Genomic DNA, 14,575 nt, shown 5'->3' with positions numbered 1-14,575 from the left:
ATCACAGGTCAAACCTGGAAGTTGAAAGAAAATGGACTGGGCTATATTGGACTGGACTGATTGCTAGGCTGGCTGCAAACACTGCAGGCAGTACATGCCTATGTTACAGCCAGAAATGGTCAACAAATAAATGTGTGCTATTCCCATTCTGCCAAAGTGCCTGCATAGGCAGCTCTGGTGTTGCTGCATCTCCTGTCCATGGAGAAGGTGAAAAATCAGGAAAGACCAAGAACAAAGAGCAGGTGTGATTGGAGACTTCAAGAAAATATGACATTATGGGAGATTTAAAGAGCTCAGTCTGGATAGCTGATCAGAAATGGAGGAAAAGAAAAGGACTGAGAGGTGATTTGTTCACAAGGAGTGTTTCCCTGCAGAGAAAATAGAAGGTACTCAAGTGCTCTTGAATATAGTGGAGAAGGAATTTGCAGTGAGGATCAGAACCCAGGCAGTTTTGCATTGGAAATGAGGCACAAGTTTTATTTGCAACGACCATGACTAATCCATGCAACAACCATCCTTCTGTTATTTCCAGAGCAGGGCTGGATGCCCTTCCAGCACATCGGCTGCATCCAGTGGAAATGATCAGGTTCATGAGGTGAAAATCAAATGGTGCACATGTAACAGGTCCTGCAGCAGCAGGAGGGCTGGAAATCATGGGCTCTGCTATGGGGATGAGAGCATGGAGCAGTGCAGAGCTGGAGGCTGTCCACCAGAAAGTCAGGTCCTCAGTACACATCCTTTGTCCAAACATAAGCTTTCTGCAGAAAATTGAAAATACTGGAAAACTGCAAGGTTGGTTTATGTGTTTTTTTCCTCCAGGTGTGATACATTTGGCTGCCTGACCTGTAATGGTCCAGGTGTGGGGAAGCAGGCTTAGATACGTGCACATACTCCAAAACTACAGTGAAACTGTCCCTTGCAGAGAGCAGAAGAAGAATTAGTTTTGTCTCGTCTGAATGCCAACTTTATTCCCAGATTTCCTTTCAAATAATGCACACACCACGTTAACTCCTGCTGAGTGCCATCCTGGAGGGGAATGCAGCACCGTGCCGTGACTCAGCCTGAGTGGGAGAACGTGCTGAGCGCGTGGCATGGGGAAATGACTCACAGTGCAGGAATGGGGGGTTCAGGTCCAAAGGCAGCGAGGAATGTGAAGCCCCTGGAGCTGGGGGATGATATGAATCAGGCACAACTTTACACCTTTCTCAGCCATTTGTGAAAAGGAAAAGTGGGCCAGATTGGAAATAGCAGGAATGGAAGCCTTCTTGGGGCAGGGTTGGTTTCATTTCATTGCAAGCAGGGATTGATGGAGATATTCCTGCAGCCTCTGCCCAGGACAGCCCCCAGGCAGCACCTGTCTGTGGTTCTGGGAAACCACAGCTCCCCAGCACTGCTCTGCCCTCCAGGAGCCACCCAACCACCTTTCCTAGTGCTGAGCATTCCCCAGAATGTCCAGTGCTGAATGCAAGTTCACCAGGTGTGTGCTAGGAACAGCAAAAAACCTTCATAAAGGAGCTAATATACCCCCTTCTGGAGTGCCATGGAGTTTAAATGAAAGCTTGCCAACTAATTAAAATCCTTTCATCCATCTCATAAACATCCTGGAATCATTTTTCTCCCTGACTGAATTATTTAAGAGTTGGTTCCCTCAGGATTCAAAATGATTGTTTTAGTGTTGCATTACTGCAAGTTCAGTGTAGTGAGAAACCCTTTGGCCACGGAGGATCTTTGTTTGTGTAATAAAACTACGAAGAGATGCTGTTGCTCTGCATTCAGACAACTTCCTTCGGTCAAACCTGGTGCAGGAAAGGCATAAAGGAACACATTTCTCTGTACTCGTGCTGGTAGAAGGCTGGACCCAATGCATCAATGGTAAGGAATGATGCCTGCAAATGACTTAAACTTTATGGAGAATGGACAGAAGGAAGTTCTCCCACGAGCACCATCAGTTGGCCTGCCTCACGTTGCTCATCATAGTAGATCAAATACAATTCAATCTCCATTACAGTCTTTCTAGGAAAGCTCATGGCTTCTTCCACACCTGCCTCCGTGCTCGCCATGCACTCCTGCTCCCACACATCCAAGCAAACATGGAGCAGAAATGCCAATATATTTGCACTCACAAAAGCTCTGTGCTGCCATTATCTCTCCTCCATGCATACATGGCATAATGAGAAAGGAGGAACACTATTAAGCAAATGTAGCTTATAATGTTAGGATTTAATAGATTCCCATGGGAGGAAGACTTCAGTTTGACACTTGGGAGGAATCAGAAGGAAGAACTTTCTTTTATTTGACTGACACTCTGCTTGGAAAGCTGCAGAAAATCATATTGATTGCACTGAGGTTGCAGAATCGTTACAAGGGATCTGGCTGGAACACATAACAGATACTCATCTATTCTGCAAATGACATCTGCAAGCCTTTGTATGTCCAACAGGAGTGGGAGACTCAACTGCCCTCACCACTGAGAGGCACCATTGGGGCTGAGGCTGCAGTCAGCAGCAATAAGATGCACTTTGTTCCTGGCTGGCTCAGAATTTGTTGGCTTTTTTTAATGGTCACATTCTCAAACATGCACTGCTCTTCCCCTTCATCCCAACCCTGACACATGCATACACATAAACCAGTGAGCTTTATAATTAATTGCTACACTTAGGCCAGTGGGGCTTTGATGGTGCTGGGACTGCCTCTAGCACCTGAATTTTTCCATTATTATTATTATTATTTTATTTTACGGCTGCTTCTGTTTGCTCTACAAACTGAGTTCAGAAAAAAATTTAAAAAAATAAAATTAAAAAAAAGTATGAGAAGTGCAGAAGACAAAAGCAGCAATTATAACCCAACACACGGCCATTAGAGCATGGGAGATCAGAGCAGCCCTGCAAAGAGCAAAACATGGCAATGCCTTTGCAAGGGCCAAGAGACTCCAGCAGCTTCCAAGCGATGTCACATCCTGGGTTATTTTCATTTCTATTTCTTTCCCATGTATTGCAATTGATTCTTGATTTGGAAGACGCCATTTGAAAGAATAATAAATTGGAAAGTTCTCAGCAGGTTTGCAGTCAGGGTGGGATTTTAGAATTATAGAATCATGAAGGATGGAGAAGGCCTCTGAGATCCCCAACTCCAACCCAACCCATCCCTCTATGCCCAGTGACCACGGCCCTCAGTGTCACATCTCCATGGCTCTTGGACAGATTTCACCTGCAGCTGATGGAAAGGAGGCACAGCAGCGCACTGTTTTCTCTCTGCCTCCAATATCAATGTCTTTTTTAACTCCCTAGTTAATCCCTTTCTCTCTATTCCCCCTTCCCAGAACACCTTCTTCTCTTCTCCTTGCCCCAGAACACATGCTCCCAACTTTCAGGACTTGTCCCTAACCAGTTGCAGCCATTTGGCACTTCTCCCTGCATAGAAACCTATTTTATTTCATCTCCAAATACTTCTGAAGCTGCAGCAAAGCCAGGAATCTGCCTCCAATTGAAAGAGCTTTTCAGAAACGTGTCTGAAGCTGAAGCGTGAGCCTCACCGGAGCTCTGTACCCGCACAAGTGAAAATGGAAGTTGTCAGGAGACAATGAGATTAGATCTTCACCAAGTGTGAATAGCAAATGGCTGGACTGCAATGAAAAAGGCTGAAGATAGAAAATGCTTCTAAATACCATTTTGAAAGGTTTTGAAGATGAAATGTGATGTAGTGAGGAAAGAAAAGAAGTAGAAATTCAAAGGCAGTGGGAGAAGCATTGACCTTTTGGATGGAGGAGACAGACAGAGCCAAACGTCTGGCAGGGCCATCTCCATCTGGGGAACAGGCAGCTGCAGGTGGCTTTTCCACAGGGGACATCAGGGTCACCTCCTTGCTCAGCTCCCAGTGGCATGATGTGCACTGAGGTGGTGAACCCAGCTCTGTCTGGGCTTAGTGGGGGCAGAGTGGATGTCCTCTTGGTGGGGATGTCCTCCTTTGTCTCAGGCTCCAGCCCCAGGACAAGATGAGATGTGCCCTAGAAGTCACTGAAAGATTAATTCTGACTTAAACTATTCTGTGATATCCCTAGCTTAATGCTTGCAGCCTTATTCTTGCAGGAGTGCCTTTCTTATTATGTAGCTGAGTGTTATGCCAGCTCACTCATGCCCAGAAGTGAGTGTACTGGTGCTGGAGGAGGACTTGTCTATGAATAAATCTTGACCTTTTGGATCATAGGGGTCTGCTATGAATTAAAGCAAAGCTTTCTGCTCCTCCCATAATGAGACCTGGGTTATGAACCTGATGTACTGGCTTCCACTGTTTTCAGCATCTTAAATCAGAGTGGTGATGCTGAGCGGTCCATGGATGGAGGTGCCAGCGGAGTGCTGCGAGCGGAGCTCTGCTTCCCTCTCTGTACGCTCAGAGAGAACAGCCTTAGTGCTGGCACTGTGCTAACCCACACATCCTTTTCAAAAAGCCAAAGAAATAGAGCTTGTGTGAATGGACTGGCCACACATACGCTGCCATCAGGAATTACTCGGCTGGAAACGCTGCCTGGAGCGAGGAGGTGTGGGGCAGCTCAGCTGCAGCGCAGGGGTGATGGAACTCACTCTGCCACACCTGGGATTCTCACGTCCTCTGGCACTGCGTGTCTTTGTCAAGGCAATTAGGTGCTGCATTTCTCCACTTTCTGATCCAGCGAAGGTCCCCGCAGGCAGTTCCCTGTGGAGCAGAACACTTATCAGAGCCGCAGGCAGGCAGGGCTCTGCAGACCTGGACTGGGCACTCTGCCTGCAGCCTGGCACCACTCAGGGTTTTCAAGCTGATCCTTTAGATCTGCTCTTTGCCTCTGGCAATTCCCTCTGCACGCACGGCGGCTGTGCTGTCAGCTCGGCTGAGATGAGCGAGCTCCGCACTGCTTGCAAGGCAGCCACAGCTGAATCATATCACAGAACCATAGAACGCCTTGGGTTGGAAGGGACCCCAGGGATTGTCCAATTCCAACCCCTCTGCCACAGGCAGGGCTACCAACCTCCAGATCTGGTACTAGACCTGGCTGCCCATCCAACCTGGTCTTGAACACCTCCAGGGATGGGGCATCCACAGCCTCTCTGGGCAGCTGTTCCAACATCTCATCACTCTCTCTGTGAAGAACTTCCCCCTGACATCCAACCTAAACCTTGCTTCCTTGAGCTTAAAACCATCTCCCCTTCTCCTATCAGTGTCTGCTGAGTAAAAAGTTGATTCTCAGTTGAATCAGTTGAATGGAAGGGTCCCTCCAGCCCTAGTCTTCCTGGGGACAGTGTGGTGTCTCATAATCATTGGGGGAGTTCGGCATCACCAGCTGCATGCAGAGTAAAAGTGGGGTTCACTCCTTGGAAATCCCACGTGTTACTTCAGATGCTAAAAACGGAGATGAGCACCTGCCCTGTCCTCATCCACTGCATCAACAGCACTTCTGCTGAGGGGTGGGAAGGGACAAACCCACCCTTGTCCAGATTTGTTCTCAGAGATGGAGTGGATTCTGTCTTGTGTGTAATCACTGTCACAAGTGCAGCTGCCTTCAGTCAGTCCTTGGGTTCTCTAACCCACACCCCATGTTCCATTTCACTTGAATCCAGCCAGCCCAGGTTGGTTTGAACTCCCCAGTCAAGAGCAGCTGACACAAAGCATTCACCTGCATGGCCAACCTGTCTCCTGCCATGGGCCTGGCCCACCTCTGCTTGTTTTATTCCTTCTCTGAGGTTTGTTGGTGTAACAGCTGAACACAGGGAACCTTTCTGTGGCTCTCACTCATTCACTCTCTCTCTGTGCCACTGCATTTAAGTGTAGACCTAATGCACTGCAGCAGGGAGCTTGTCACAACACATTAGCAGGGTATCTCTGGATTATTCCCTTCCATTGGCTGGACTTTCTGGGAATACTTTAAAAATCTTTGCTACATGTTGTACAAGGCACAGGAAATAGCTCTGACTTGCTTTGCAGAGCTGTGACACAGCCAGGCTGGTCCCTCACTGGCTGATTTTGATGCATGTCTTCAGCTGAAATCTTCCTGTATCTGATGACTTTCTTCCCTCTTTGAGCTTTATCTTGCTGAAGGCTCAATTGACCCAACCTAAACGCTGATATCTCATGTGGGTGGGAAGGAGGGAGCTTGAGCCCCGGTGTGGAGACCTCTGTGGTGACAGATGAGCATCGTCCCCACCAAGTCGAATAAAGGCTAAAATGAGATGAACACAAAGAACAAATGTGAAAGAAATGGTTTTACTTTACAGAATATTTCAGTGCCTTACAGCATCTCCCAGGTCCAAAACCAGGATGCCCTTAGGCCTTTTTCCACCAACCAGTGTTTCCCAGCCCAACCGCCGACTCATTTTGCATTAAGTAATCCCAGTGGCATTGCAGGGCCGCTGAAATGGCAGGCAGACACCCATAGATCAGCCTGCCTCATCCCACAGTGTGGTGATTACAGGGAAGATGTATGGGCTGGGTAATATCCGCAGCGCTGCCATTAAGCTGACTGGGGGCTGATCCAGGTCCTTTGGCTGGAATAACGAGGTTAATCACACAGACTTGTTTCACAATGATTACTTTCGCGGCTCAAGCTCCCCACACACCTTCATCACAGCAGTATGAAATGGTTGGGATGGCATTAAGGAGCAGAAATCACCTGAAATCCACTGCTAGCTTCCAGAGTTTTGGGGTGAAGCTTCTTCCCCCTCATACCCCGGTGAAATGCAGGCTCTGGGTTCATCCTGCTATTGGGAAACAAGACCAAAAGAGGCTGGGGATGATCTCAGCTTCCAGACATTGCATTTAAGCATGGAAATGTGGCTGAGACATTACCAGAGGCCTGGCATCCCATGGCCAAGCCCTGGTGCACATCAGTGGGGTTTCCCTGATGGGAACTGCAGCCCTATAAAGATTGCATTAGAATAAAACCTAGGGCACAATCGGGATCTCACAAGATGAGATTAAAGCAGTTTGAAGGGACCAGAGCAAGCATAGCATCTGATGGGATCACAAGGAAGAAGGGCTGATCCCTAACAAGATTCTCAAGTTCTTTCTTCCCACCAAGCCAGGCCAATGGAGCACACTAAATGCTGATAACAGAGTGAGAACAGGGGTAAAAAAGGCATTGAAGGCTGGCAGAAAAAACAGCACAGCATGTCAAAAACTCTCTGGTTCAGGCAATCTTTACAACTCGGGAAGCATTTGTACATTTTAACATTTTTCAGTGCATCCCAAGGTCAAAGCAGAGGTTCTTTGGGGGCTATTTGCACTCCGGCCTCTTTGCCCTCCTTCAGTGCAGCAGGACAACGCTATGGCAGCACTATGCAACCAGTCCAGGTGAAACCTGCCCAGCAGCATCCCGAGCTGAAACAGAGCTCATCAAAAGACGCATGGAGCAGCAAATAACTCTCCTCCAGCAGCCAGGCGCTGATCGATGGCAGGGGAAGGACATCGATTGCTTCTGCCCCTTCTATTTTGAGCCAGCTGTGATATTTATTTATTATTTTTCCCCAATTCTCATGCAAACAGAGTCAGAGGAGTGAGGTCTTGCGTGCGTCCCCTAGGTGGCATCTACAGACTGTGCCGTGATGGTCCTCAGCTTTCCCTCGGGGTGCTGCTTTCCAAAATCCCATACAACTCTTCCCTCTGGATTTGCAGTTATTTCTGCAGTGAAGGCTCTGAAAGCCATCAGCCCTCTCTGGACACATCTCGTGGATTACCAGCACCAGCTCTGGCTGGACGTCACCCCTCCCCCAGTGCTTGCATGTCCTGGTGGAGACACCCTATGAATTGCTGCATGAATATCACAGTAAGATCCTGATTAATAACTCACTCTGTTAAAAGCATTCATACGCTCTGCTTTGTCTCTGTGACATCCTTTACAAACTGAGGGTTAAACTCTATTTGCAGTATGGGTGAGGTAACCAAAGAAAGAGGAACACTGAGTTACCCAAAGGTGTAGATCCAAGGAGATTGATAGCAAAAGGATGAAAAGCACTGGAAAATGGTCTGGTTTTCTAATTGCCTCTGATCTTCAGATGTGGAGAAAGTTACATGGAATGATGCTGCTCCAGGTCCCTCTCATGATGCAGCGTTTGGCCTTTGGACCAATCACAGGCAAACTCAGACCCTTCAAGCAAACATCTGCACCATTAAACACACCAATGTCACACTGCATCACCTTAGAAGTAGTTGTGGGCTTCATCATCTCTGCTCTGGAGGAGAGAGGGTCGTGAGAAGAACTTTGGGGCTCCAGTTTGTTAGCAGCAACCACTGTGGTCCTGTGTATGAGTGTCAGGGAGCAGACAACAGCAGGATCTCTGCCCTGTCAAAAGGATGGAGGTGCCTTGGAGAAGCTGTGACCTACATTGCCTTGCTGGAAAGCAGGAGGTTGTCCTGGATGTCCCACTGTCAGAGCACACGTGCAGATTTGCTGGGGATGCAGAAGAAAGGACGAGGTGCAGCGGCGGCTCAGCGGTTTGTATTGTGCCATAAATCACCAGCACTGCTTCCCCTGCAGGGAGCGAGGGATGGACAGTCTCTCTGGGTGCAGCGCATGGGATAATGAACGTCCAAGTGCTGCCAGGAGACAGTGACAAATCAGCAATGCCTTCAGCTCTGACCTCTTGCTGGGGATGCAGAAGCCATATATCGGTCAAGGACAAGGACACATCTCTGCTTTTTAAGAATTTTTTCTTGCTCAGTATTTCTTGGTCCTTTTTGTCCAGACACCAAGGCCTTGAGCACCTGAAGCTGGAGCATGCTCCCATCCTCTCCCAGAGCCTCTGCTGTGGATGCCCAACTGCTCTTTCAGCTGGTCCCTGTAACCATGGCTTTGTCTGTAGGAGCAAAAGGAGTCAGTGGAGGACACCCTGACCTGTGGTGCTTGTACATCGGGAGCCCACCTCTTAATAAATCAATGAACTTGTGACCGGGTGGAGGAGATAGAGCAAGCCAGTGCACTTTTAGGCTGGGAGTAGCTATTAAGAGAGATAAATCAGAGCTAAGAACCCCAGGAATGGAGTAAAGCCACCCAGCAGAAACAGGGGAGCAGCCCCAGCACATGCCATACCCCCAGACTGACCTGCTCCCCTCTCTGCTGCTTCTCTGCTCATTTGAGGTTAAAGTGATTTCTTTGGCTGCTGAGCCTGCAGAACGCTCCAGGCACTCTGTAAGAAGCCATCCTACTCCCCATGGATTCCCAGAGGGAAATACTGGAGACATTGTAAGGGCAGCAGAAGTTTCATCTCCGCACCACACAACCACAGCTCCTGTGATCTGCCCTGGGAGGATGGGGGAAAAATATCTCCCAAACATATTGAAGGGCATTTCTGGGCATCACTGTGCTGAGGGAAGCATCTGTGCTGCTTATAGGGGCTCAGCTGTTAAATAGCCCAAATTTCCGGGTGCTTTATTAGAAAAGAACCACTTTGAGGTTTGAACCCTTCTAGGTTTGTGCTCTGGGGTCTGCATTTTTAGCCATCATTTCCTAGTTGCTCTGTTTGAACAGGAGGTGACCATTGCTGCAGGTTGAGGACCTGGAGACTGAACACATACCAGGATTTTAGGGATGCCAATAAAACCTTCCTAGCAGGAATTGGGCAGGAATTCATGAACATCACAATGAGTTTCTGAGTGGCAGCAAAGCTTTTGAAGCACAGAGTGCTGCCAAAGACAGCAGCATCTCAGCCTTAAACACAGCAAAAATTGCACCTTGTGTCTTACCAGACACCAGCAGCAGAGAGCTCTGAGCACTGATGTACTAAGGTGTTAAGCTGGAGCCAAAACTTGCAAAAAGAATTCAATTCAGCCAAATATGCAAAAGTTAATGGGAGTGCACAGTTTTGGGTTGAGCCATCCCAGGATGCAACAAAACCACAGGTAAAAGACCCATGGGAGAAGGTATCCCTGCTTGCTCAAGGTCTAAAACTGCCCATGAAGAAGCCTGGATATGAAGAATGCCTCTGGCTTCATACATGGCCCTATCCCAGAGAGCCTGGGATGTGCACAGGAGAGGTAGAGGAGTCAGGTTATAATCAACTAAGTCAGGTTATGAGCAACAGAAATCCTCTGCAAGTGGTGCCTGCTGCTTTGCAGAGGGGTGGGGAAGGAGGAAGAGTGAAGCATGTGATTCTATTCTGTTCTGTTCTGTTCTATTCTATTCTATTCTATTCTATTCTATTCTATTCTATTCTATTCTATTCTATTCTATTCTATTCCATTCCATTCCATTCCATTCCATTCCATTCCATTCCATTCTATTTTTTTTTTCCTTCTTCATACAGAAAATGGCACTGCACTGCTCCAAAGGCAGTTTTGCTCTGTTATAAACTGCTCCGCAGCAGCAATTGCTGCAGTTGCCACAGCAATGCTCTGTGTGCATGGAGGAGGAGTGGGCTGCCACACAAAACTTTCCCATTCACACACCGTGTCCATCATGAAGACATTCTAGAACAGATGCCAGAGAAAGAAATACAGCACCTGCCCAAACTGCAAACCTCCTTTGCTATTTCTTTCCCCCTAAATAAATTGCAGTCCTTTGGTTGACCCTCATTCAAGCAGTTAATTTTACTTAATGAAGACAAATTCCTAGTTGAGCAATGATGGAGAAAAACATTCACGAGGAATAAAGTGAACAGGCTGCTGAGACCTTAAACTCTATGAATGGAGCATTAGAGGTGTATCAGTACTCTCCATGCTCCTGAGGAACTGCCAGACTTTAAAAAACAGACCAGAAGAAATAGCCAATAAATGGCTGGCCTTTCTTGTATTTCCACAGTGGGAACCTACAGGATCACAGTTATGTTCCAGGAGGAAAATTAAGTTGGAAAAAAAGAAGATTTTTACCTATGTGGCCAAATTATTGCATTGCCACAACTGATAGGTGAGTGGGCTCTCCCATCACCTTGCAGAATAACCGCTTCATCTGTCCATGGGTTGTGGCTGGAGAAGCCTTGAGAGCCCATTGAATATCAGGAGATTGCCTGTGAGGTTATTGAAAGGAAGAGATGTGCCACCATTCCCACAGACATAGAAAAATGGATGGAGAGGGCACAGAGCTGATCAAGGCTTCAAAGAAATCCCACTGAGACCCCAAGCAATTGCTGGATATGGGTCCTTCCCATTCCCTTCTGGCATGGCCTTATTCAGCCTCCCAGGGCTCTCTGCCCCAAGAGCACTGGGCAGTCCTTCATGCCACCATGATGATGCCTTTTATTGAATTTTCCATGCTGTTTAGACTTTCATTTTATTTCTATTTTGCTGCTTTTTTTCTCTCTGCATAGAGGCCCTGTGCGTCATTCCTTCTGGGTTTTATTTGATTGCCTTTTGGAGAGGAAAAGATTAATATTTCATCAAATGTAAGGGGAATAAATAACCAGATTTGAAAGACATGCCTTGAGTGGCATTTATGGGGCTGGAGAAGAGGAAGGGATTTTTGCCACGGGGAAATCACGGTTGTCTGTGATCTCTACAGGATGTTTCCATCACCAAGGGCACATCCATGCCCATGATGTCACGTCCCCTGGGGACACAGGCACGTCCCTATGTCCACAAAGCATCTCCAGCATCACGTGCACCTGTGCAATGCTGCCACATCCATCAGTGCCACACAGCTTTGCTAACAGCAGTGCAGCAACAGCTCAAAAAGGCAGAACTCTTCGGTTTGCTGGGTTGATGGGATCAGACTCCGGAATAAAAGTGGGGATTTTATCGTGATCTCAAACGGTGGCATTTTGTCTAATGGGAAATGCCAACGCGGCAATTGGCAAATTTGGGTTGACTTCACTAAAAGCGTTTTGATTGAGGAAAATAATAATTACGACTATTACTGTGATTAGTTTAGAGCTCTGCCTTGAGGTTTAATTAGCTGTAAAACAAAAGCTTTTCTGTTCCTGTTCTATTCAAAACTGACACTTCCTCCCGACAGCAATTTGAAAAATATGACAAGCTATTTTAAGAAACTCAGAAATCAAATGAAACGTTCAGTCAGATCCCAGATCTTCGTGGGTTTCCCAGCTTCTTCCAGTTTGCATGCTTTAATTTGCAGACGCTGTTTCAGGGTTCTGGTTAACACGATGTACTGAGAGAGGGAAAAGAAAGCACGGGAGGAAATTATCTGTGTGCTAAAAGGGCCAGTCTTCTGCTGCACGGAGCAGCGAGAACAGCATGTGTGCTGTTTGGGTTTCTTCTCCCAGTAGGATGCTGGTTTCTCTCCCTGCATGACTGTATGGACAACTTCAGCATCTCTTCCAGATGGATGGGATGTGCAGTGTCTGAAGTGCCTGGAGGTCACCCAAGGCTTTATCGAGGTCTTCAGGACAAACAAACCCCTCTGCTGTCACAACTTTAAGGCAATAAACTGCTAAGGGATGCTGTTAGTTGTGCAACGAGCCATTGACCTCCCTTCCTGAAACATATTTAGCTGGTCTATGGGTTAAGCTTTGACGTTTTTCCTTGCAGAGCAGCATTAAGGCTTACAGGAACAAAACACGCTACCCAAAACAAGGCTACTCAAATCTGTGGCATAACTACACAGTGTGGTGATTTGGTGCCAGCAATCACTTTTCTTTTTTTTTTTTTTTTTTTTGAAGAAAGAATTTGAGAACATCTTCCTGCACTCACGGCAGCTCCAGAAGAAGGAAAATGGGTCAGAAACCGGAGACAGAGCCTGCAATTGGATTTGAAAGCAGCTCCGTACTCTGACAGCCCTTCTTCCCCTGAGCACCATGCTAAAACTATCCTGTTTTGCTTGACTGACACAGGAAAAACACATCCCCAGCTCACCAGAAGGGAAACAGAGGCACACTGCCAATCTTGGCTCTGTGTGCAACCAGGAAACCAGACTTAACTATTCTACCAGCTCAACCTGTATCTCCGTGGCACTGGGGATTGTTATGTCCCATGTGGAAGCAAATGGGCCATCACTGCAACCGATGCCCCATGAGTGAATGGGGCACATGTGTGCCACGTTCCCAAGGACCAGCCCTGCTCTCATCCCTGTTGGCTGTGCCATGCAGGATGGACACACAGAGCAGCCCCAAGCAGGGCAAGAGGTGGCTGCAAGATGACAGAAGAGCTCTGCAGTGGTGTAACTCACACAAACAGCCCCAAAAAGCAGCTGCCCCAGAGCTGCTCGGAAACAGAAGCTTCAAACCATGTGCAGTTACGTAAAATAATAACATCCCAAAGGCAGATAAAGTCAGCCTAAATCGCTCCTCTTCCTCCTTCCTGGAGATCCGATATTTCTCTTCATCTTCCCATCCCTAATACCCATCTCCCACGTTTGTCTCTGCGTCGCACCGAGGAGTTTGAGATTAACCATGACGAATGGACTGATTTCCTTGTCTCAGGGACTGTTTTATTTTTCCTTCGCCACGTCTGACAAGTTGCATTTTACTATAAATCCCCTCAATTAGGCCTCTAAAACAGCACCACAGTCATTTCCCTGATATATGGGGAAGGAATTATCTTCACGTCCCTGGCAACCAATTCCTTAACTAAAAATAGTTGATGTTCCTTTTGGCTTTCACCCTACACTTTGGGTACCTGAGAACACAGTGAATATTTCACATCTGAGCCCTGGGCAAGCTGAGATGGCCAAGGAATGGCCCAAGGCTGGAGGAGGCTAAAAGCGATGCTTTCTTCTCAGCTGAGCTGAGCTGATTTGGGGCATAGTGTAGAAATGGTGCCTGGTGCTCCTGGCAGCAAAGTGATCCCTGTGAGTCCCAAAAAGACTCCAAAAGCAGAGCGTGGAGCTGTACCCCAACCCCACAGTGCTCTCAATTGAAGGGCTGAGCTTTCCTTCCTGTGGATGCCCCAGCTCAAAGCCTGCATTGCTCCCCCAGACTCATGCTCCCCCACCACATCGAGAGATCTTTCTCAAGCCCCTTCTAGAAAGCGTTGAAGGGAAAGGTAATGCAGAGGTAGCTCTGCAGTTTGTCTCCTTCTGTCACTGTCAGGGGTAAGAACATCAGGAGACCGAAGAGACAAAGAGTTTCCTCCGTTTATCAGGGCTTTACATATTTTCAAATATCTTTGGCAAAGCAGTGACACACTTGATTAAATCCAGCTAATGCCGGAAGACGTATGCATGCATTGTTTATTCCCGTTAATGACTGGGCTGGAAGGATTCACCCTTTGGGATCCGGGGGGCAGCTCTGGCTGGACACTCACTGTAGTCTGGTGGGACCTTGTTCACCCCCCACCCCTCCCTCACCTTCTCCCATGATTCAGAGACAGAAAGTGGCTCAGAGAAGATGGATGGAGGCTTTGGTGGTGAATCCATCAGAGGACACTGCCCTCCTATTGATCTGTCTGCAAAGAGCTGGGGTTGGAGGCTGTGGCTGGGAGAAAGAGGGGAGCACAGCCCTGCTGCCAGCAGATGCACTGATGTTAGGAATGGTTAATGTCTCTAGTCCCCCCAGGATGGACACCCCAAAGATGACATCTCCTGTTGTCATCTTCCCAGCAGCACACCATTATTCCCTCCAGGAAAGAACAAACCATAGCTTACTGCCTAGCTTTCTGCTGCCATTTCCCAAGCTGTCACATCAGCCACAGCTGCCCAAGGCCCCCCAGGTGGGTGCAGAAGGGA

This window comes from Lagopus muta, chromosome 25, assembly GCF_023343835.1.
Source record: "Lagopus muta isolate bLagMut1 chromosome 25, bLagMut1 primary, whole genome shotgun sequence".
Classification (NCBI taxonomy): domain Eukaryota; kingdom Metazoa; phylum Chordata; class Aves; order Galliformes; family Phasianidae; genus Lagopus; species Lagopus muta.
This window is presented reverse-complemented; position numbering follows the sequence as displayed.